The sequence below is a fragment of the Neophocaena asiaeorientalis genome, unplaced genomic scaffold, assembly GCF_003031525.2.
Source record: "Neophocaena asiaeorientalis asiaeorientalis breed wild unplaced genomic scaffold, Neophocaena_asiaeorientalis_V1.1 scaffold26, whole genome shotgun sequence".
NCBI classification, from domain to species: Eukaryota; Metazoa; Chordata; class Mammalia; order Artiodactyla; family Phocoenidae; genus Neophocaena; species Neophocaena asiaeorientalis.
In genome coordinates, this window is record NW_020173108.1 from 9,446,428 (window position 1) to 9,470,847 (window position 24,420).

The 24,420-nt window shown below is 38.0% G+C and overlaps 1 protein-coding gene across 1 annotated transcript in view; it reads right to left on the reverse strand.

Moving 5' to 3' along the window:
• FER (FER tyrosine kinase) overlaps window positions 1-22,812 on the reverse strand; it is a 457,217-nt gene extending 434,405 nt beyond the window's left edge. The window contains exons 1-2 of the mRNA XM_024743363.1: window positions 22,356-22,812; window positions 7,077-7,222 (exon numbers count right to left, since the gene is read on the reverse strand). The gene's annotated coding sequence lies outside the window, so the exon portion shown is untranslated. The remainder of the gene's footprint in view (window positions 1-7,076; window positions 7,223-22,355) is intronic.
• Between the last annotated feature and the right edge of the window lie 1,608 nt (window positions 22,813-24,420).

The following is a 24,420-nucleotide window of genomic DNA, read 5'->3' on the forward strand; positions in this document are numbered from 1 at the left end:
TTCTCCTTATTCCCTAGTGCCATTTCCAAATCACTGCTCTTCCAATCTTATTCAAAAATCTCTTCTCCTTTGAAATTTACACCATTCAGATCTACCAGATTCTATTCCACCTTGCTGTTATTATTTCCATATCTGCCTCTCAGTCTCCACTTGCTCCCAATCTTATTCTCCAACCCAAGTCTTACCTTCATCCATGGAGATTTTAACCTCTGTAGTCTTTCTCTTCTCCAAAGATCCATTCAATCAAGTCCATTTCAACTACCCATTGCTACTGGCCATAATCTGAATCCAAAACTGTTTCATCTCTGCAATGGTAAATTTTACTATTCTAGTTCTAGACCATAACCTACTACCTTCCTACTCCCCTCTGGAGTCTAAACTGCTACTATACCTACTCTTTGACCTCAAAATGATCTCCAGTCACCCACTATTTCCTCTAAAATTTATCAGCTCCCCCTATATTCTCTCCCTTCTAGGGTAAGGATGTCACTTATCATCCAGAACTAGGGTACTTTTCAGAGTAAAATGAGGTGCTATTCTTCATTATGCCAGGACTACAGGTGTAAACCTGGTCTGTCCTGGACAAACTAGGACATAGAGCCCTCCTACTTCTTTCCCTACACACTGTGAATCAACTGACCTCCCTTAACTTTCTTTCTATTGTACTTGTCCTAAAAACCTCCAACTCTTAATCAATCCTTCTTTCTTCCCCCTAGCCACTTTTTTTTAAAGCTTCACTACCTCTTACTAGTATTTCAAGACTGTGCTAAGATCACCTCCACTAGGCAGCCTTCTCTTGCCTCTGCCCTTTGTTATCATAACATTCAGGAATGACAGTATCCTATTCATTACTGCATCCTCATGTTTCTCATACGATGTCAGGCATATATGTATATTCCCATGGATGTACTCCATGAGCCTCAAAGTTTGACTCTAATTATCTCTTATGTGTTTATTCTGAAGTGCATCATATGAAAAATGATTACTTTTACAATTTCATAGAGATTAAACAAGTCAAAGACAGCAATTACACAAATAAAAACTAGCAAGTATTTTCCTTAGCATGAGCTTTTTAAATTTATCTTCCTCAGATATTCGATTAACTCTGGGTTTTGCCTGTTACTCTCTGCTCGTGATTCTGTCCTCTTATGTTTCAAATATAAAGTCACATCAAACAAATTTTGGAAGTACATGAAGTATAAGTAGAAATGAAAGGACAAGTAGGAAAAGCAAATTTCAGAATATGTATATCAAATGATCCTCTTTTTAAAATTATACAAATATAAACACACGATTTTTAATACAGTTGGCCCTTCATATACACAGGTTCCACAACCATGGATTCAATCAACCGTGGATGAAAATATTCAAGAAAAAAAAATTCCTCAAAGTTCCAAAAAGCAACACTTGAATTTGCCACATGCCAGCAACTATTTCTATAATATTTATATTGTTTTAGGTATTATAAGTAATCTAGAGATGATTTAAAGTACAGGCGTACCTCGTTTTATTGCACTCCACTTTCTTTCACTTCGCAGATAATGCGTTTTTTACAAATTGATGGTCTGTAACAACCCCACATCGAGCAAGTCTATCGGCGCCATTTTTCCAACAGCAGTTGCTCACTTCATGTCTCTGTGTTACATTTTGGTAATTCTCTCAGTAATTCAAACTTTTCATTACTATTATATCGGTTATGGTGATCTGTGATCAGTGATCTTTGATGTTACTACTATGATTCACTGAAAGCTCAGATGATGGTTAGCATTTTTCAGCAATAAAGCATTTTTTAATCAAGGTATGTACATTGTTTTTTAAAACATAATGCTATTTATTGCACACTAAGTAAACAACAGTACAGTTAAACATAACTTTTATATGCACTGGGAAACCAAAAATTTATATGGGAAACCAAAAAATTAGTGTGACTTGCTTTACTGCAATATTCGCCTTATTGCAGTAGCCTAGAACCAAACCCACAATATCTCTGAGGTAGCCTGTACATGGGGGATGTGTGTAGGCTACATGCAAACACCATGCCATCTATATAAGAGACTTGAGCATCCTCAGATTCTGGTATCAGCAGGGGGTCCTGCATCATTGATATCCCTTGCAGACACCAAGGGATGACTATATACGTTTTAAAAGTTCAAACTGACACACATCAAACCTTTAACATTAGCTACCTCTGAAGAATAAGAGTTAGAATACTGGGAAGAATGTCACTTTTTATTTTATGTATCTCTAGTTTGTACTTTTATAAGAGGATATATTCATTTTATGATGTTAACAAAATTTAAAGAAAAGACTCCCCAACAAGTTTTTTTTAAGACTGAGGACTGAGAAGATAAAAATCAAATTTCAGAGATGAATGCTTCACATTAAAAATTATTTATCCTTCATGGGACTACCCTGGCAGTCCAGTGGTTAAGACCCCATGCTTGCAATGCAGGGGGCAAAGGTTCGATCCCTGGTTGGGGAACTAAGATCTCTCATGCCACACGGCGTGGCCAAAAAAAAATTTATTCCTCCCTCAAATATAGTTAATTTATTTTTATTCAGAAAATGACAAAGGTATTTATATCACGAGACAGAAAAATCTCCCAATTGTATTCACGTAACAGAATCTTGACCCCTCTCACAGAATGCTTCTGGTTTCCAGGGAACAATTTTATCCCTGTCCCATATCCCAGGCTCCTGAACCAAAAGTCTCATCCTTCTCTATTCCCTCATTTTTTTCAGGTTTTACCTGAACCAATTCTAGCTCTAATTCAGCACCTCAAAAATAAATTGATCTAACCACAGGTTGAACCATTTCTGTAGTTGCCCAGGAAAGGAATCTTTGTCTTTTTGCTCTGTCTTAGTAAACGCCTTTCATTCATTTATTTTATTTATTTATTTATTTTTATTATTATTTTTTTTTTTTTGCGGTACGCGGGCGTCTCACTGTTGTGGCCTCTCCCGTTTTGGAGCACAGGCTCCAGATGCGCAGGCTCAGCGGCCATGGCTCACAGGCCCAGCCACTCCGTGGCATGTGGGATCTTCCCAGAACGGGGCACGAACCCGCGTCGGCAGGCGGACTCTCAACCACTGTGCCACCAGGTAAGCCCCATTCATTTATTTATTCATTAGTCATCCAATAAGTACTTTTAAAATGTCTACAATACGCCAGACACTAAGTGAAGTCTTGAGTACAGAGATAAAAAAGTACTGGTCACAGCCTCAGGAAGCTTATTAGAGGAAAGGAAGAGTTCTAATACCTAACAATAACTGCTCTAAGGAATCCCTGTACCACGTATAGTAAAAACACAGAAGTATAATCTAATCCTGGCTGAAGGAAAAGTCTTCATAGACATCCCTAAAACATCCAGAGTAGTTCCTTCCTCACTGGCACTTTCTTCCTTTCCTCTCAACCAAAATATGACTCTCCCCACTTGGAAAATACTGCTTAAAACTTACCTCCCACTTCCTCCCCACAAAGCTCCACTTGTTCCTAAATGCCATGTAATTCTTAAAGAAAACCAAACAAATCTGTGAAACTCAAAAGCCAGCAAGGAAGGAAGAAAGAAACACTCACTGAAGGCCAGCCCTACACAAGTACCACAGAGAGCAGGTACTTAGATCTTTTCTTATGGTGCCTAGCTCCAATTGTCTCTACTAACTTACTTATATATCATTTGCATTTCAATCTACTTCCCACTTGAAATTGTGCATTTTTCAAAGATGAAGACTTAGACTGCTACAGCTTTGTAACGTCCACAGTGACTACATATATATTCCTAGGTATAATCAACTGGCGAGGAGGTGGGAGTGGGCCACTGTAGGTGGGGGAATAACTCCTGCAGACTTCAGTTGTTTTAAATGAATTTCAATTGCCAACTGGTGCCAGTGGGTTGAATACAACATAAATTTCCCAGTTTTTTTTTTTATCTTTAACTTAATGCAACCAAATGTAGAAACCTCAGCCAAAGTATATTTAAAGTTGGATTGATGTTTTTCAAAAAAAGCTTGGAATAAACAATTTTATCTCCAGCAACCTCAGAGAATTGGAAGGAAAAAGCAAACTGCAAATAAGTTTTGGATGAATAGTGTTCTCAGAAACCAGGCAATTCTCAAGAAAGACATTAAGTATACACAAACTATATATTTTAAGAGAAAATACAGATAGATAATGAAAAACAAAAAGAGGTGGGGACTGTTCAAGATTAAAAGAGAATAAAGAGATAAGAATCAAATACAGTGCATGAAACCTGATTGAATCCTAAATCCAAAAAACTCAAAAAAAAATGTTTAGGGACAACTGGGGAGATCTGAATATGGACCATTATATTAAACATATTCTTAAATTAATGTTAATTTTCTTATATAAATATTGATATTATAATCATGCAGAAAATTATACATATTCTTAGGAAATGCATGCTTAAAATTTTATATTCTATATTTATGTATTATAATATAAATATAATATATATTTTTAATATAGTTTCCATCAGTTTTTAAAATATATATATAGATAAAGAGAGAGAAAATGTAGCAAAAATTAACAGTGAGTGAATACAGATGAAAGGTGATATGGGTGTTCATGGTCCCGCATTTTCCATTTTTTCTGTAGCACTGAACATTTTCAAAATGAAATATTGAAGGGGTGGGAAGATGGCTTGAGAAGATGCCAGCTTGACAGAAGCATAAGGGGTAAAAGCAGCACTAGCCTCAGCAAACTTGAAAACCAACTGTGTGATCTTGGGCAGGTCATGGAAGCTCTCTAGGTCTCAGCTGGAAGAAGAGGAAGTGAATGATCTCTAAGGTAACCTTCCAGCTGCAAAACTCCATTATTCAACTACTTCTTCTCAGCTCTAAAACTCAAAAGATAACCATATGCGAAGAAGGAAAACTCACAGGACTATAAAAAAAAATAAGTATTTAAAACAGCTAGCCAAATGCTTGTCACAAACAATAAATATTAACTCCTCTCTTTTGAAAACACTGTAAAAATTCTTCAGCAAAAAAATACAGAAGAAAGATATGACTACTAATTAACTTAGAAAAAATAAGTAACACAGAAGTGCAAAGGTCTACTTTAATATCTATTCAATTTCTATTGAATTAAAAACTATGTGTTTGCACCTAAAGTAAAGCAAAACAATGTATTAACTAGTACATATTACAAATTTGTCAGATGCTTTTATTTCCAGCACTAATGTTATTTGTAGCATTATAATTAATTTCCCTTTTGGTAAAACAACTAATCCTTGAGATAATGGGAAAGATAATTATCTAAAAAGATTCTGTACCTGATGCTAGCACCCACCCAGTTGCTCAAAACCCAAAAATCATGGAGTCATCCTTGAGTAACACTCTTTCCACACCAAAAATATCCATAGATTTTGACTAAAAAAAAGAAAGTCATCTCAAAGCCATCCATCTCGCTCTTGTTGCTAGCATCTTAATCAGGGCACCACTATCTCTCACCTTAGCTCCTAAAATTGCCAGCTTTCAGTCCCAGCCCACTTAGTCCATTCCTCACATAGTAGCTAAAACGATGGTATCATTTAAGAACAAAACAAACTACATGCCAAACCCTTCAAAGCCCTGAATATTTCTATAACTTCTTCCTACCCATCTCCATCTCTCCTACTATGTCAGCCACAATGCATTTTTTTAAATTCCTCAAATTCACCAAGCTCTTTACTCCTCCAAAGTCTTTGTACCCACTATTCCTTTTTTTTCTTGTTTTCCACCCAGCTTTATTGAGATATTATTGACATATAAGATATGTAAGTTTAAGGTGTACAATGTGATAATTAGATGCACGTATACATTGTAAAATGATTATCACAATAAAGTTGGTTAACATCTCCATACCTTCACATAATTACAACTGAGTCTGTGTGTGTGTGTGTGTGTGTGTGTGTGTGTGTGTGTGTGTGAGTGGTGTTGGCATTTAAGATCTACTCTCTTAAAAACTTTCAAGTATATAATACAGTATTTTTAATTAGATTCACCATGTTCTATATTAGATCCCCAGAAGTTATTCATCTTATAGCTAGGAGTTTGCACTCTTTGACCAGCATCTCCCCATTTCTCCCATTTCCCAGACTCTGGCAACCACAATTCCACTTTCTATTTCTATGAGTTTGGCTTTTTAAGATTCCACATAAAAGTGAGAACACACAGTATTTGCCTTTCTCTGTTTGACTTATTTCACTCTTCCATTCCTTCAAATGAGAATGCTTTCCCCACCAAAAATATCACCACCACCATGCCCCCCCACACACACACACCCTCCTTGAAATAGCTCCTTCTAATATATAGGTTTCACCTTAAATACCAACTCCTTAGAGGAGTTTTTTGTGACCACCCTATCTGAAGTAGCTCCGGCCACCTATCTCCAAGTCATTTACTTTCCTTCAAAAAATTTACTGCAATTCATAATTATTTTGTCAGTGTAGTTCTTAACCTCTCCCATCCTCTAGAATATAAGCTATAAAGATAGGATATCCAACTTATCCATCATTATATCACCAGAATCCCCAGGAAATTCTCTGATCCTTAATACAAGACTATTAATGTGCATCAAATAAATGAATAAAATAGTAAGTGAATATAGGACTATATTAGATAATGGACTAATAATGCTATTAATGGAAATACAAAAACCAGAAGAAGAAGTAAGTGTTTAAGAAGAAAAATAAAATACACTGAGTTTGGTACAAGGCAGTTGAAAATATGGGACTGGTGGGCACACAGGTCGGGAAAGAGATACAGAGTTGGCTTCTGCTGACTGTAAGTGTTAGTTGAAAAAAATAATAACTAAATCACAAATGGAATAGAATGCAGTAGGATAAATGCCAAGCAAAAAAATAAATAACACAAATATAAAATGATTGTAGCCTGCCTAGGTAGGAGAATAACATAAAGAACACTATAAAATTAAAACAAGTAAAAACTGTTTTCACAGTTTCAGAGGAAAAAAAGTATATATATATATATATATATATGTATTAATATATGTGTGTGTGTATATATATATATATTTATTTAGTAATTTACTAAGAAGAGTAAAGTAATCCTACCTTACTACTATTCGTTGCTGGTCATATCTTAGCTAAAGTAGCAGGTCCATGTTGAAGGATTACACATTAGGGACGAGGAAGACACTTGAGAAAACGTGCAGTGAAGTCTCACGGGAATGGTCATATGTCTAGGCAGAAAACATGAGCTGCAAGAAGAAATTCAAGGAGTCAGAACTGTTCACTACAGAGAAAAAGGTAAAAATGGACACATGGAGTATGGTAGGCTCCTACTGGAAATCAACTCTGGCAGTTCATTACGCTCACGACATTAAAAATCAGGATGCTATGCTTACCTAGCTTGTCCATCCCCTGCTTACTCTCTCCCCTTTCTTTCCACAACTTTCCCAATAAGTAATGCATTTTATCTTCTCCCTAACCTATTTCCTCAGTTTTGAAGAGGTAATTCACATTTTTCTCCATTTTCACAGCATAAAACTAATTTCAAATTTGAAACACATTAGAAGAAGCAAAATTTTAAATATTTTATATATAATATGTTAAGATATTACAGCCTAAAGAAATAATTAACTATGTAAGAAAAACTTTGTCAAAGGCTGGGAAGGTTTGGGAAGGATTCTCCTGGCAAACACCCACTTTCTTTGTCTAACATGATTCGGTATGCCAAAGCATGGCTCTGATGTTGGCTGCTCTCATTCAATCCTTGAAACTAGGAGAATTTCTTAGATGTTCCTTGGTCACTGGCTCTCATCTTTACCACTGATGTTGAATGTGCAGTTTACAGCCCTGTCACAGTTTCTCATTTTTTGCCTCATGCCCTTATATTTCTAACCCTGACTTCTTGGTTTGTAATCAACTCTCTTCTTTCAAGCTCCTCTTTCTGTTTGCCTATTCTGTTTCCCGTCATTTCCCTTGCTTCCTTGACTTTCGCATGAATCAGAGGACACTTCATAGATGTTACCAAGAAATAAGATTATTCCTTTCTTTCTGGTCAGGAAACTAACCAAACACAGTACATCAGGAATATCTTCCACGTCTCCTACTCTTCTAAGCTTTTTACGCATTTCTAAAAGCATTCCTTCTTTGCCCCCTAACAAGCATTTTACTCTTCTAGATTTGACAAGGTTCTCAATGCTAGAATGGGTTGGAAATCTAATCAACATACAATGAAAGTGTTATTACATTCCTCTTCTTCCACTAAACTGTAACGTGATTAAGGACAGGGATTATTATCTTAATACAGCCAGCATCCTACACAATACCTGAACGTTATAGCCACCAAACAAGTGGCTACTGAATGGATGAAATTCCAAGGGGAATTATGGCTTTCACTGATTTGTACACTTTGGTGTAAAGTAAGGCTTTGACAAAAGTTGTCAAAGCCTTAAAATGATATTTAAATATGGAAGTTTTAATCATGACTTCTATACTGCTTTCAATAGAGTATCTTAAATCAAACCTCCAATATTAAACAGTACTACAGATTTCCAAGAAACAAAATGTAGTGAATGTGTACCTAAGTATACACACATATGTTATCTAATTCCACTTCAAACACAGACCTCAAAATTACTGGACAATCTGTTTAAATTTTTTTCAGCTTCTCTTCTCTATCAGCAAAGGAACTTGAGAGATGTCTAGAATTCCATATTCTAGTCTCTCACTATGATACAGAAAGTTATTTTCAAAGACTTAAGAACAAGAAAGACAACTATTCTACTGGGATTTCATATCCAACATTGAGCAGTGGCAAATGTCTTGCTTAAGGAAGATAGTCAAAGTACATAGGTATTACTTATGTAACACTCTCTAACTCAAGTCTTTTCTACAATTTTTATTTTTCAATGAAAAAAATAATATTCCACTTGAAATAGTTTGAGTTAAAAATAAATAACAGCTTTCTCGGTAGTATCTCTAAATGGAACATTTCCTTATTCAAATTACTATAAACCCGTGAATAAAATTTATATTCCTTGTATTACTTCAAAGGTATTATCATCCTTAGCAGAGCTCAGCAAAGGTTTCTACAGACAAGTGAAAATGTATAGTAACTACTATCTAGTGCACCTTAATCATTTCCACCAACTTGCTCAATTATACGGGCTACCATCTCGAACTCACACTCACAGCCAAACATAGTTCCTATTCCCTGAATGTGCTTCTCATTATGACTAGGACTAGGGTGAGACAAGAGAGGTGCCCAGGGTGCAAAATTTACAGAGACATTTACTCTCAGGGTCATGCAAGTGTCACCCTGCAGTTGCATGACCCTAAAAGTGAGTATCAATGTACACTTTGTGTCCCAGGCATCTCTTTTGCCTCACCCCAGTCCTGGCCCTACTTCTCCTTCTGATCTCTACTTCTCCTACTTCTCCAATAAGTAACATCCCAATTCTGATAAACCAAAATCTAATTCTGATAAACCAAATATCTAAAATCAAGCAATGAATTTAAATTTAATTTTATATCCATTTAAAATTATGTTTTCAAAGAAAATTTCTTATTCATGATGTGATGTTAGGTGATAAATAGATCAGGCAGGAATGCCTACATACAATAAGAGTCTAAGCTTTCAAAAAAAAATGAGTGTGAGTTGCATGTGAGTGTAAGTGATGGACCTGTGTTGTTTTCAACTCCCTTCCTTTTGGTAGCAGCATTTAAATTTTCTTCTGTTGAACCACCCTTCTCTATTGTCAATTACTGTAGTTTGCATGGCACTGATCCTTTCCACTCTCAAGTTACTGGAATAAACAGGAAGTTCCTGTAATAGGTGCAGGTGGGATAGGCGCCCAGGTCTGGACAATCAGCATATTCCCTGCCCCAAGCAGTGGCTCAGGAATGAGCATGTGACCCAATTGGACAATAAGACTCAATCCCAAAATTTTGCAGGACCTAATCAGAAAGAAAACTTTCAGCTGAGGTTGCTAAACTGAAAGAACACAGTAAGTACCTATTTGACAGTGAGCCAACCCAAAGAAGTGCCATGGGATGACAAGAGAAATGAAGAAAACTTTGAAAACATTTTATCTCTAGATTTAATCACGTCTGAGTTCAGGTGAGTTCAGATGTAGCTGCTGGAATGCAGAATTATTAATGGGAAAGAATTCTCTCTGGATTTCTCAAGTTCCTGCACAGTCAGAGCCTTCTAAGCAAAAGGTACTACAAGGGTATTTGCATAACAGACAAACTTAGAAACTAGAAACAATATCTCCCTAAAGATAGAGACCTCCAATGAGAAATAAAGCCCTTTGGTTCCCTTCCCTGTAAGACATTTACTTATATTTTTTAACTTATATTTCTTATGTTACTTCATTTTTTTTAAGCCTTATTTATCTTAGAATAGATTTGGCCTTTTTTTGATATATATATAAATTTATTTATTTATTTTTGGCTGCGTTGGGTCTTCATTGCTGCACGTGGGCTTTCTCTAGTTGTGGCGAGCAGGGGCTACTCTTCATTGTGGTGCACGGGCTTCTCATTGTGGTGGCTTCTCTTGTTGCGGAGCACGGGCTCAAGAGTGCAGGCTCAGTAGTTGTGGCGCACGGCCTTAGTTGCTCCATGGCATGTGGGATCTTCCCGGACCAGGGCTTGAACCTCTGTCCCCTGCATTGGCAGGTGGATTCTTAACCACTGTGCCACCAAGGGGTCCCGTTACTTCATATTTTTTATACTTATATTGACTTACAGCCTAGGTTAATAAATCTAATGACACTTTCCCCCTCTCCCCTACAGAAGATTTGCTAAATGAGTAATCTCTCTCCCTCTGCAGGGTGTTCTCATCAGTGCTTTAGAATTATCAATTACATGACGCAATAAACTATTTTGGCTTATTTATTAATTCATTCAACAAATATTTGCTGGAAGGCTACTAAAATATGTGTCATGAATTTTCCTACACACACACACACACACACACACAACAGAGACAAAAATTCCTGCCCTCATGGAGATTATATTCTAGAGAGAGGAAAAAGAATACAAAATAAGTAAGTAAAATACAAAGTGCTAAGTGGTGATAAGGGCTATAAAGAAAGAAAAAGCAGGAAAAGGATAAGGGCTATAATGAAGGAAAAGGTGGGAAAAGGTAACAAGTATGGGGGAGGTAAGAGATTTCAGATTTCTGTTCGGTAATCAAAGAACTTACAGAGGAAGTCCTATTTGAGCAAGGACCTAGAGCAGATGGGGAAGTGAGTCATATGGATATCTGGAGAAGAGCATTCCAGGCTGGGGGAACAGTAAGTCAAAATACCTACTTAAGGAAGACCAAGGAGGCCAACATGGGGTGAGCGGTGGAGACAACAGTAAAATCTGAGTTCAGAGAAAGATCCTCAGGAGGGAGGGAGAGCAGGACCACAAAACTAGCTCATTTTAAGGACTTGAGCTTGTACTCTGAGTTACACGGGAAGCTGGTGAAAGATTCTGAGAAAAAGTGATGTAATCTCTTACATTTCAAAAGAATGTTATAAAGTATTCTGAGGCAAATATTCTGAGACTACCAGTAGTAGTGGGGAGACTGGCTAGGAGTTATGTAGAAGGAGAGAGAAGATGGTGTTGAACCAGAGTGACCCAAGTAGAGGTGCTAAGAACTGGTCAGATGTCAGATATATTTTGAAGCCAACAGAATATACTGAAAGATTGTATTGGGGAGGTGAAAGAAAAAGAGTCAAGGATAACTTTGAGGTTTGGGGTCTGAGCATAAACACAAATGGAGTTGCCACTTACAGAGATGGGAAGGATTGATTTTTTAACTGAATTTCTATCACTGGCATACAAAAGAAGACTGACAAATATAAAAATTTATGCTGGAAATCAATAATTACAAATGACAGCCCTAAAATGTAGAACTGATTGAGTTAATAAAAGAAAATGAAGGGAATCTGGTATCCCTGTATTATAGGGTGAGAAGTGACCAATCCATAATAAGCAAAACGTCTGGTAAATTCCCACCTCAAAAAAAAAAAATCAGACTACTTGCCTAGTAAGGATGGAACTGAAGGGCACTTAGTAAAAATGTCAGGATGCTGGTATATTGCCTACTATGCAGCAGTCTTCAGTAAGGCCCCTCAAAAGAAAAGCAAACTTTGAGTGAAGTCTTAATAAAAGGAAAATCTTTTCCGTCTTTCATTACAAATTCAAGATGGCTGATTATCTTGCAATTTACATGGTTGAAAATCAAATATCCCTAAACTAAAATTTGGGTCTTTAACCACACAAAATAAAAGGTGGGGAAAGCCTGGTGCTCTGGGCTCCTCCCCAACCATCCTAGCCAAAAATATATTTACAGCCTGGGAGCAGGAACAAACCAGCTGTGCACCGTTACTTCAACAAGTTGCTCTGAATGGCCTAGACACAGAGGCCAAGATGAAGATTGAGAAGCCTAGGATTTGCTTGATTCCAAACCTCAGTACTATTGACATATTGAACTGGAAAATTCTTTGTTGTGGGAGGCTGTCCTGTGCATTGCAGGATGTTTAACCGTATCCCTGGGCACTACCTCTACATGCCAGTGACACCTGCCTACTCACCCCACCACCCCCTATTGTGATAATAATAATGTCTCCACACATTGCCAAATATCCCGAGGTAAAAATAAAATAAAATAAAATAATGTCCCCTGTTGGAGAACTACTCACTGAGTTAGGGTGGCAAAGTTGTTTAGAGATATACCAGGGCAATAGTTTGATTCAAGGACTAGGCTTTGGGCTTTGGGTACTGGGGAGACTGTTGGTCAAATACAAATAAATCAAAAACCTACTAAGTTTATAAGAAAGTTGTATTGACTAAGAAACTCCCAACAAAGATTTGTTACTGCTCAGCCCTCAAGATGTTCTCCTGGACTCCAAGCTCTCATCAATAGCAAAAGGGCTGCTAAAACTGTGCAGGCCCCAGTAAGGGAATTCTTCTCAATACCCATGTTGGCTGTGACCAGGAGGAGAAATAACAAAGATCTTCCTGGGTGGTAGAACAAGAGACAGCCATGTTGGCTAATCAAAAAATCTTATTCCACTGGGCTTCCCTGGTGGCGCAGTAGTTGAGAGTCCGCCTGCCGATGCAGGGGACACGGGTTTGTGCCCCGGTCCGGGAAGATCCCACATGCCGCAGAGCGGCTGGGCCCGTGAGCCATGGCTGCTGAGCCTGCGCGTCCGGAGCCTGTGCTCCGCAGCGGGAGAGGCCACAACAGTGAGAGGCCCGCGTACCGCAAAAAAAAAAAAAAAAAAGAAAAAAAAACTTAGTCCACTGCCCAGGCAGAGTCCTTGCCACCTCTGACCAATGAAATATGTACAGATCATGGATCGGAAAATCTCTGTAGGTTACTTCCCCTTTTTTTCTTTTCTAATTAAGAGTTTTTATTGTCCTTATGTTATTTTCCTTCTATCACCGAATACTGGCTTTATTACAATTAGTTATATTTATGATTTAACCATAAGTTTCTCGACCCTGAGACTGTCTTTTCAAACAGAACTGAGAGAAATTACCCAGCGATTCTAGACTTAAAGTTTGATGCAGTAATTAAACAAGTCTTTGAGTTGTCTTCCTCTGTTGGGGGTCAAGTGCTAAATGCACTGGAAGTTTTAAGTGAAACACTGCATTATATTAGATGAGGGCATTTTTTCAAGGGTTTATATATGAGGGAGGACATGGATGCACACTAGGAGGATTACAGTGAATGTCTTTTGGTTATGCTTGTCCAGCATCAACTCCCACTTCCCATGGTAACAGTACCTTCTTTCTTTCAGTGAACCACCAACCCTGACTCTCAGTCCACAAGGTTCAGACCACGTGGCTGACCACACTTCCTATTCCCAGTTCCAATAGTTAACACCTGATCCAGACCTGGCCTATCATCATATACTATTCCCCTGACCACAGGATCAAAGATGGAAACATGACCTAACTCATTCAATGAGATGTAATCCCAGGGCTTTTGCTAAAACTATGAGTAGGAAAAGTGTTTTTTACGTTGGGCTTGCTAAACTGAAAGAATGTAAACCATCAGGGAGCTCCTCATGGAGAAATCCTACCTGAGAGCATATCTAACACAGGAGAAAGCCACTGAGTTTGCTGAGGCCATTGAGCCCTTGAATCCATCCATACCTAAAGAGAATACACTCCTGTTTGTCCCAGTGCCCTAAGATACTGTGAGTAGGGGTTTAGTCTCATGCAACTGAAAGGTATTACAAAATCTAGTATCATTACCAGTTAGACAAAACTGGGGTTAGTTTTCAAACCAAAAAAAAAAAAAAAAAAACTAAAATTTTAAACAAAAAAAAAAAAAAAAAAAACTGAAGATATAAGCATTAAATTATTTGCCTAAATTCATACAACTAATTACAGGTAGCACAGATGCAACCCTAAATGGGTCTAGCTCTAATAGTCATGCTCTTTCCACTACATCTACTCTCTCTCTCAAGAAAACAGTCTGAAACTTCTCTACGCTTTAAAATTATCTGTAGCCATAAAGTAAGACCTTACATGAAGTGAGTATTCTACTAACATTTGTTGAATAACCAAAAAAAGAAGAATCTCACACCTTCTTCCTCTCTGTCCCATTCCTGCAACAACTTGCCTCTTGTATAGCATAGAACATTTCTGCGTTATTTTTACAATGTAAGCTGCCTTAAGGACATGTAATAGCAAGTGTCTCTAAGCTAAGTCATTTCAATTTTAGACTGCCAGTTTCAGTGATGGGGTAAATTGGCTCCAAAATATTAATAGAACATCATAACCTTAGAAAGAGGCCATCACCACTGACTAGCTACTATTGTTATAATTAATTGTGAAACTCAGAAAAGGACACCCATATTATCTTTTAAGTGAGAATACTATTGTCTATTTTAGTATTTTAAGATATTTGTCAGAATGACATTAACTTCTAGAAAGTAGCAGCTATTTACAAATAGTCAAATCTCTTTCAATATTATTGTTGAGTGTGAGAGAGAAGGGAAATGGGATAGAACTTATGAATATAAGACCCCTGACATTTTCAAGAAATTTAAAAACCATGAGAATTTTTGACAGAGCTGAAACATTCAATAACAATGCCCCACAAGGCAAGTTTTGTTTCCCTAGAAGGTGTGGTAGATTGATTCACATCCAGACTCACTGGATTCAACATTCCATTTTTAAACATATTGAAAAATGCCTATTTTCTGGCTAAGATCTACCACTTTCTTAGGCCTCTACTTTTTCTTCACTTCTAGCAGCTGGCTTTCTTTTTCAGGAAAATTTTTACAAAGAAGCAACATTTTATCACTTGACAAAAGTTATTATACAGGATAACTTCACACTGAGAACAAAGTCAAGGTGAGATGTAGACACTGGGCAGTTAGGTGAGGTCATGCATATCTTAGGGTCTCACTTCCAATAAGAGGAAATTATTTCAGCAAAACTTCAAATACTTCAAAATGGACTTTTAGAGTCACTCCCAAGTAATTGAAACTGCTATTAAGTCCAGGACTGCTAATAGTTCACTATGTTTAGACTTTTATCATTTCATTTATTTGAGATTTAGCATATCAAAGACCTAAATTTAAATCCTGGGTATCACTTTATAGCTAAATCTCCTTGGATATGACCTAAGATTGGTACCAGATCACAAAAAGAAAATACAAGCTACCCAATCTATAGGGCTGTGATGAAAATAAAAACAAATGTACAAAAATGCCTAACATTTTTAACAGGCACTAAAGAAATGTCAATGCCCCTCCCCCATAACAATATCTGAATTCATGTAATTTACTCAAAAACCTTTACTGACAGAAACTGTTTCTTCCTTAGAAATGTTGAGGAGGGGATAAAAAAGGGCTATGCATAAATAATCATAATACAATATATTATATATATACACACACATAACTATTGGTAAGAGAAAGAAATCAGCCTCCTGCTTTGCAAAAAGTTCTATTATATATAAATCTAGATGAAAATTCTTATCCTTTGTCCAACATAATTGTTTATAAATAATCAGGATAATGATCATCAAGTTATTTGTCATTAAAATTTATCTGATACAATTGCACTGTTCAGTTCCCTTTAATTAATCTACTATTGCCAATTTATTTAATACATAGAAAGTAAAAAGGCCTGACAAAGTGATGGTACTTAACCAAAATATATAAATTTGCAGTAAATTCAGAATGGATAAGAAATGTGACAGTGACTGGATCAGTGTCATTAGAAAGTCCACCATACACCACAGACTGTATACTAAAACAAACAAAAAGTTTATGCTTAAAATGTTTCCTTTGCTCCTACCAAAGCAAAATTTTAAAACCTTACTGAAAGTTGAAATGATGGCTAACTTGTATATGAATGTATATAGAAAGCATGTGATTCTGAAGGAAATATAATTCAAGAGAAAGTTAGAGCACTGTATAAACATTCTCACGAAGTAAGAAGTCATGTGGCTGCTAGGGTGGCTACTGAACCATTTGTTACCAAAACTGAATATTGGTAGAAGAGTCAAATGCATTATTCTTGGTATAACGTGAAATTAACAAAAAGTTCCAACAACTGACAGGAGAAGCTTGGGAAATCTTTCCAAGCTGAAGACATACATAGAGTAGAAGGGACACAAACTCCTGAAGTGTCCAACTCCTGTCAAACCATGACCAAGAAACAGCAGCAAGCAGCAAGCATTACAGTGACCAACAACTAACTTTTCAACTTTGTGACAGTGCAGCAGGCTTTGCGATTAAGCCAAAAACACTCTTGTTCTACAAACCCCAGGGCAAAAAAGCCAACAATAAGAAACTCTGCATGTATACTAATGATGTAATGAAAATCATCCAGCCTTCATTTTAGAAGCAAAAAAATTGCTTAACAACTTTGATGAGAGCCCTGTTTATAGAATCATTAAGGGTCTGAAGAGATCAACTAAATTTTTCAATTAAATCTGTATTTTATGAAGGTAGTTATATCCTAGGTCCACAAAGATTTCAAGAAATACCACTTGCTAATGCTAAGGGTCTAATGAACATAGTTTTCCTAAGTCTTCACTTCAAACTGTATATTATACATACTACTTCTATGTAGGATGAACTATTCAAGAGCAATTTCATTCACAGAAATGTAATTTTAAAGAAATTTTTCTGACTGAGCCACTGTAAAGAGCATTTTTATATACTAAACACCTAGAATATAAATATTCTACTATTTAGAGTTTCCCCTTTTCCTAAAACCATTTGTCCCACTATGGAAATACGTTTTCTGCAAGTAAAATAACTTATACTGGAAAACTAATTTCAATTTTTCTATGATAATGTTATTTTATTTACTCTGACTTTAAAATATAAGGCTCTTCACTATCAATTACATAAAATTAGTACTCTTCTTACGTAAGCATTACAACACTGATAAGAAAATGTGAAGAAGCATTCGTTTCAGGAAAATGCAGAAATAACTTGGGTCTCAATGATAGTACTATAAGGTGTGTCTCAAGTATTTGTTACTAATAATAGTTATTTACCTTTTTTTTAATGACTCACTTTTCTCAATAAATCAGAGTAGATTCAAGTTTATCCCTATAACAGTGTCATTCTCAATCACTTGCATTCTGATATGCTTCCTAGAGTGGAGAGGGTAAGATGGAATTACAGAGGGCATACTAGAAAACTATGTATTAGAATATGTCACACATGTACATATCTTGTACTTGGGTGGAAAAAATATTGAGAATAATTGACTTAGATCACAAAATCTTTGTTTTACTGCTGGATGAGACAATAAGGACTACTTAGTTCCAATCCTTTTTCCAGTTCAGTGCTTGCTTCACAACACCCAATAACTATAGGCTGGTCTGTGCATTTAAACTATAAGTGTGTGTTCTTTAAGAATCAGAACCCCATACTTACTGAACACACATTTTGAAATAGGGATATCTGTAAAATGTTGCTCCCTAAAAAACAATCATATAGGAGATTTCTGTAGGAGACAGAAAACTTTCAATTAACAGTTTTATGTATTATTACATTTGAAAATAAAGTTTAACTTTTAAACAGATTAAGTAAATGTAATTTAAGGCGGCAGGGAGCATTAGAGATTTAAGAAGGTAACAGTTAGCTTTTCTGTACCACTTTTAAGCAAATATTTGTGGTTCAAAGGAAAAGAATTCAGGGAAACCATCCAACAACAGATGATAATCTAATGTGAAAGAAAAATAATTCAGGAATTCAGACAAACTGGACATATTTTGAGGTAAAAATCAGTTAAGGTAAATTTCTGATTATTGCTACTGAGATACAGTAACCCAAGAGCTAAAAAAAAAAAAACCCTGCTAATCTGAGATATTTCTAATTATTTGGTTTGTACAAATGTAAATATCATTCAATTTAAGTAAGCATAATGTACATTATTTTAATTTCCGAAGTCTAAAACTTAGGGACTTTTAGGATCGTAGAATAAACACAGTAATACTAGAAGAGATGAAGTGAAAACTACCATGAAAGTAACTGAATGTGAATGCTGAACACTCCCTAAATTCAGTCATTTTACCTCAATTGTCTCATTTCTTCTTCATAATGACCTTGTGAGGCAATTATATCATCCCCACTTTACAGATGAGGAAACTATGGTTTAAAGAGATTAAGAAACTTGCCCAAGATCCCACAAAAGAAAATCCTAATTTCTGACTGAAACCCAGACTATCTGGCTCCAAAATAAATGACTCTTCTTTTCACTATACCCTGCTATCTCACAAGAAACACACACATTGAACTTTTCAGTCTTCTAATTAAAACCTTCTAAAGGAGGAGACAATATTAAGCTTATAGTGAATGGTGATAATGTATAGGCTAAAAATTAGTCATAGTTTGATAAGTATAAATGAATATTTAGGAAATAATTCCAAATCATGCATGACATTAAATTTTTTAAAAGCTGAATATGAAATATCGCCCCCAAGTAGAAAAATCCGAAAACTTCTGTAGAAAGGCACTAAGTAAACTTCATCTTACCTGGACACTTTGAATTCCAAAGAAAAAACCTGAGAGGCTCCATATTTTGTCAGTCATACAGCAGTTTCATATGGTCAACTAGGACTATATTTATACTTAAGAAAAAAGAAAAAATGGGTAATTGCTTGGGTCTGATTCTTTTGTTCTGACTCTAATCTGTCCTCTATTGATTATTTTCCATTTTTCCTCCAGATTTTGGAGCCTTCTTCTAATTTAGGCTAACTGAGTCTCAAGTTCAGGAACTCCTCCAAGTTTAGATGTAAGTGCTGACACACTGCAATGAAGACCATAAAATTGCAATGATTGGTAGAGTGTTACAGAAGAAACAAAAGTTTCAGTTATTTCAAAACATTAACTATCGTGGAATTACTGATGACTTTTTTTCTGTATAGTTTTCTGAATTGATTTTAAAGCATTTAACTTTTATAATAAAAACAGGAGAGCAAGAAAAAAGGAAAGAGGGAGGAAGGTGGGGCGTGGGTGGGGGGGAGTTGGAGCTTTGATTAAAAAGTATCTGAACATCTTATTCCTTCCAAATTTCCAAAACTATGACCTCCTTGTTCCCTTCTATCTCTCAATGGCATGGCATAAAAATAAACCACACATAAGCATGCCAAAGTCAAATGAGATATGGAAAAATAATAATGAGGCAATCCAAAGATCTATAAATTCTGAGACATAGCTCAATTTCACTATTTCAGAAATTAGTTATTAACTGAGCAAAGTATGAAAAACAGATTTAGGACATACTAAACCTGAAAAGCAGGATTCACATACTTAAAGAAGAGTGCAGGAATTTCCTTAGTATGGGAAAATTATAAATATAATATACACATATGTGAATTAATTTATACCAGTTTCTTATTCTTTTTATCACAAATTGAAGTTCTGTATTAAAATACTCCTTAGGCAACACCATGAAACAACATGCAAGATAGTTTTGAGCCCTATCAAAATTAAATTAACTTAAAGCTCTCTAAATTACTTCATTTTCCATGGAAAAGTTATACTAAAAGAAGTTCACATTTGTAAGCTTTCTTTTTCCATTACAAAAACACATTCTTATTCCAAAACAACATACATAAGATTGACCCAATTTATTAAGTATGTTACCAAAACAGTGCATAATTGATAGTCCCTTCAATCTGTCTTCAAAAGAAGACGCTCATTTAAAAATCAAGTAGAAAACTATAATCTATTAACACAAGAGTCCAATTTTAAAACAAGACTTTTATTTGTATAACAAGTTCATTAGATTTTCTTTTTTTTCTGATTACCAAAACACAGTTAACTCACCAAGGCCTTGATTTACAAAGATAATGACTTCCTACTCACAGGACTGCTTTATAATAGTCTCATGGAATTCAATTACTACAGTTTTTATAAACACTATTACCATCTACGAACGGAAATAAGCACTTTACAATATTTTGGTCTGATACATATTTATGCTGGTTTTCAAACTTGATAATTTCAGTTCCTCTGTTCCTTAGTATATGCCATGTAACAGCTGTCCTGAAAATGTTATTTCTGTGTAGATGGTGAGTATTTACAGCACAACTGAACCTGCCTACATTGTTTGAAATTTTTCATAGTGAAATACTGGAGGAAAAAAAAGGCAAATGTGAAATGTTCACAGACCAGAGTTATAGCTACATAACAGTTGAAGATGAAATGAAAAGGAAGGGTCTACCAAAAGCCTGAATTATTCCTTCAACTACTGACATCAAATTCTGAAATAGTGCAGAAGCTGCATTAACCGGACCCTAAATAATTTTACATGGTATATATTTAATGCTGCCAACCATCAGTATGGAAGAGAAACAGATCTTCGCCAAACGTCTTTCATGGAAGAAACTGGAGAAAGGTTTCCAAGTATGCCTACGTACTACTCCCTTAATATACTTCCAGTACCTTTGAAAACAGTTCACTTGGCTCAAGAGAACTAGCAGAAAAGATTCCCCAGATCACAAAACATACACTGAGCCCTCCTTTGCATTCACTGACAAATGTGTGGCTCTTCACAAGTATGTCTTCCTAAAGCCCATATAGGTAGATACACCAGGACAACACTGCACAGTGAAATAATTATACTTTGCAATAGTTTTTAAAAATCCTGTCCCCATTCCATAGGTGGAAAAGTACTTTCTAGTCTTTAATCACTAAAATAGATATGGTCTATTCTTATTGATTTTTCTGTTACACTTTTATATTGCTGTTATTCCATTTAAGAAATTTTTTTAGTATTTTAAAACATCTGGAGAAACAAAAAAAATGGCACTACACCCAGAGTAATTTATGTCAAATTTACAGTGAGACTACTACGAATATATGCAGCTTCTTATGAATTAAAAAGATTAAGGTTTTTTAACCATAAGGCAATCGAAAATGAAAGTGCCAGCCTTAATAAATTATTAGACATCACACTGCACAGCACTATATATCAAAATCACAAATGTACACACACACACACACACACACACACACGGGACAGCTTCACAGTTAACTTGTGCAAGACGTACCACCCTACCAAAACCAACTCAATTAGCGTGTTTCAGAAAGCTGATCCTAAAGGAGACTAACCAGAAAGCTGACCCGAAGGTGACTCCAAACACCTCCTCAACCGTAAATGGCAAAGAGAACAGAACAGAAATTGCCCCGCCTGCGCTAGCTTCACACTATCTCTTGAGGGTCACTCCTGGCCAAGACAGGAGTAGGGACGGAAGGTGGGGGATAAAAGCAGGGGGTGGGGAAGCTGACACGAGAGAAGAGCTGGGGGCGGACTGTGCCGGTCCAGGGAGACCGCAAGGCCCCAGCGGTAGGAAGGGGCTGCGGGGTTAACACCTAGGGACTGGGGGTGGCCGCCCAGCCCGAGGCCCGCGCCGAGGGGATCGCGCCGAGAAAAGGGGGTGCGGGCGTGATGGGCGGTGCCCACGGTACTCCCAGCACCGCCCCACACCCCGCAAACCCCGGACCCGGCGACTGGGCGGAGCCGTCGCGCCCGCCTCAGCCCTCTCGCGCCGGCACCCGCCCCCTCAGCCTCCAGTCCCGGGTGGGTGGCAAGGGCGGGCCTCGCCCGGCCGGGTGGGCAGCCCAGCCCAAGCCGCAAACAGGAATGCGCCGCCGCGGGCGCAGGATGGACGGGAGACCCCGCAGCCGGGGGCAGGAGGCGGGGGATGGCTGAGGGCGGAGAAAGAGCCCTCGGCGCAGCCGGCGCAGCCGCCGCAGCCAGGGCAGAGCCCCAGGAGCCCCACTGCGGGCAGGGAGTGTTGCCCCATTTCTCGGCTGGCCTTCCCAACTCTTCCCCCCTCCCCCGGCGTTGCCCCGGGTAACAGCGCCTGCCGCGGGCGGCGCGAAACTCACCTACCTAGAACCTGACAAGCAGGAGCCCCTCAGACACGGGAGCCAGTCGCCACCCCGCGTCACGGGGGCCGCCACAACCAATGAGCGCTGCTGTCACCAGCCTCCGCGGCCAATCCAGCTGCACTCCGGTCTCCGGGCACCCTCGAGGTCTCAGCCAATGGGCACCCGCAGAAGGCGGGCACTACCTCCCGACCCCCAACCCCCTCTTCCACCACCTCCCAGGAGGCGGGGCGCGGCCGATTGGCCTGGACCCCGGAGGGGTGGGACTCGGGCACCAGGCCCGGTGGGCGCGCGGACCGGGGGCTGCGGGCGTGGCGAGGGAGGCGTGGAGCGTCGGCCGACGCCCTCCAGGCTCGCTCCCCAGCTTGGGTGGGGTCGCGCGTCCCTCCTGGTGGCTCAGCTCTCCTCGTCCCTGTAACTCGCTCCTCTCTAGCCGGTGTCCAGGGCTGCCGGGGTAGGAGTGTGGGCGGGATGCGGCCGGAGGCGGGCGGCGGCGTCACAGGAAACTTTGGGAGGCTCGCCTGGCCGCGGCCGGGAAGTGGCCGGGCCGGGGGTGATAAGCTGGGGCCGCCTGGAAGGGGCTACCCGGCGGGTCGGCAGCCGGAAAGGAATTCGGAGGGTGGGGACGGAGACGTGATTAAAATGTTAATTGTGCCGCGGGGTGCTGGGTGATCCCGGGAGCTGAAATCTCCGGGAACGGAAACGGCTTTGGGGTCGCGGACCCTCCACCCCTAAATACGCATCCTTCACCCCTTCGAATCAGTCACTTTTACTGTATATCTTACTTGCATCTATTGTAACATTGATTCTTTTAAACTAGTTTTCGGCTTGAAGTGCCTGAAAGGCGGGAACAGTGTCTTTCTCATTCCTGTAATTCCCAGTGCCTGAGACCTTCTTTAAAAAAAAGGTTAGACAATGCTGGAATTGTGATGGATGCTATTAAAAAGTGTACAGCAGGTCCTGTGAGTAGTCTCCTGTAGTAAGTTCTTACCTCTTCCAGAGTCTAGCATGCGTGAAGAACCGAAGTTGGTTTGCTCGTCCAGTGAGGGTTGTTTCTGAAGCGTCCTTCACCAAAAGAATTTAGTGGAAAATGAGTAATTTGAGCTAAACAAAGAGAAGTAGGTGATCTGTAACAGTATGATAGGTGTTATTAGTCACAATTGCAGGGTATGTTTCTGTAGCCGACTCTTTAAGGCATTGTATCATACATTGCATTGGTTGAACCACATTCTTTGCCTGGAGCAAATTCTAAGGTCAACCCTATCTCGACCCGCCTCCTCCAAAACTTGTGTATTACAATGGGAGCCAAAGAAGAGTGAATAATTAGTTCATAATTAATAATTTCTAAACAGAGTAATTTATTTTACTGTAGTGAACGCCCTTACACATAGACAAATTTTAAACGGGACTTTTCATGTCTACTCTTTTAAAGAAACCAAAACGTGCTGTAAAGACAAGAATTTTATTTTTTTCCATTGTGTTATGGGGGTTTTAATTGTTTATTTGTATTTTTTAAGCCTAAAAGAACTTTTATTTTATTCTTAAATTATTCTACTGTTGAGAAAGATTAAGTAAAATTATAAAGGTTACACATAACCAATTAGACAAATGTAAAGACAAAAATTTTTTTTAAAAAAGCTTAATTCTCCCTATTGGATATAGAAGAAGGGATTTCTCTTTCTTAGAGCACTTGCCTTAGAAAACTGGTAATTGTTGCATACTTTTTCATCTCTTTGAAATGTATATAAATTATTTTGAAGACTGGATAGGTCTCTGTCATTTTGTGTTTTGTTAGCATTATATCCCAGAAATGTGTTTCTCAAGGACCTGGGAACTATCTCTTTGAAATGCAAATGTCAAGAGAGCTAGCGCCCTTGAATGGATAAAGATGTTGTGGTATACATATATATACAGCATGGAATATTATTCAGCCTTAAAAAAAGAATGAAAGCTTGCCATTTCAACAGCATGGATGGACCTTGAAGGCATTATGCTAAGTGAAATAAGTCACAGAGAAATGCAAATGCCATATGATCTCCCTTATATGTGGAATTAAAAAAAACAAAACA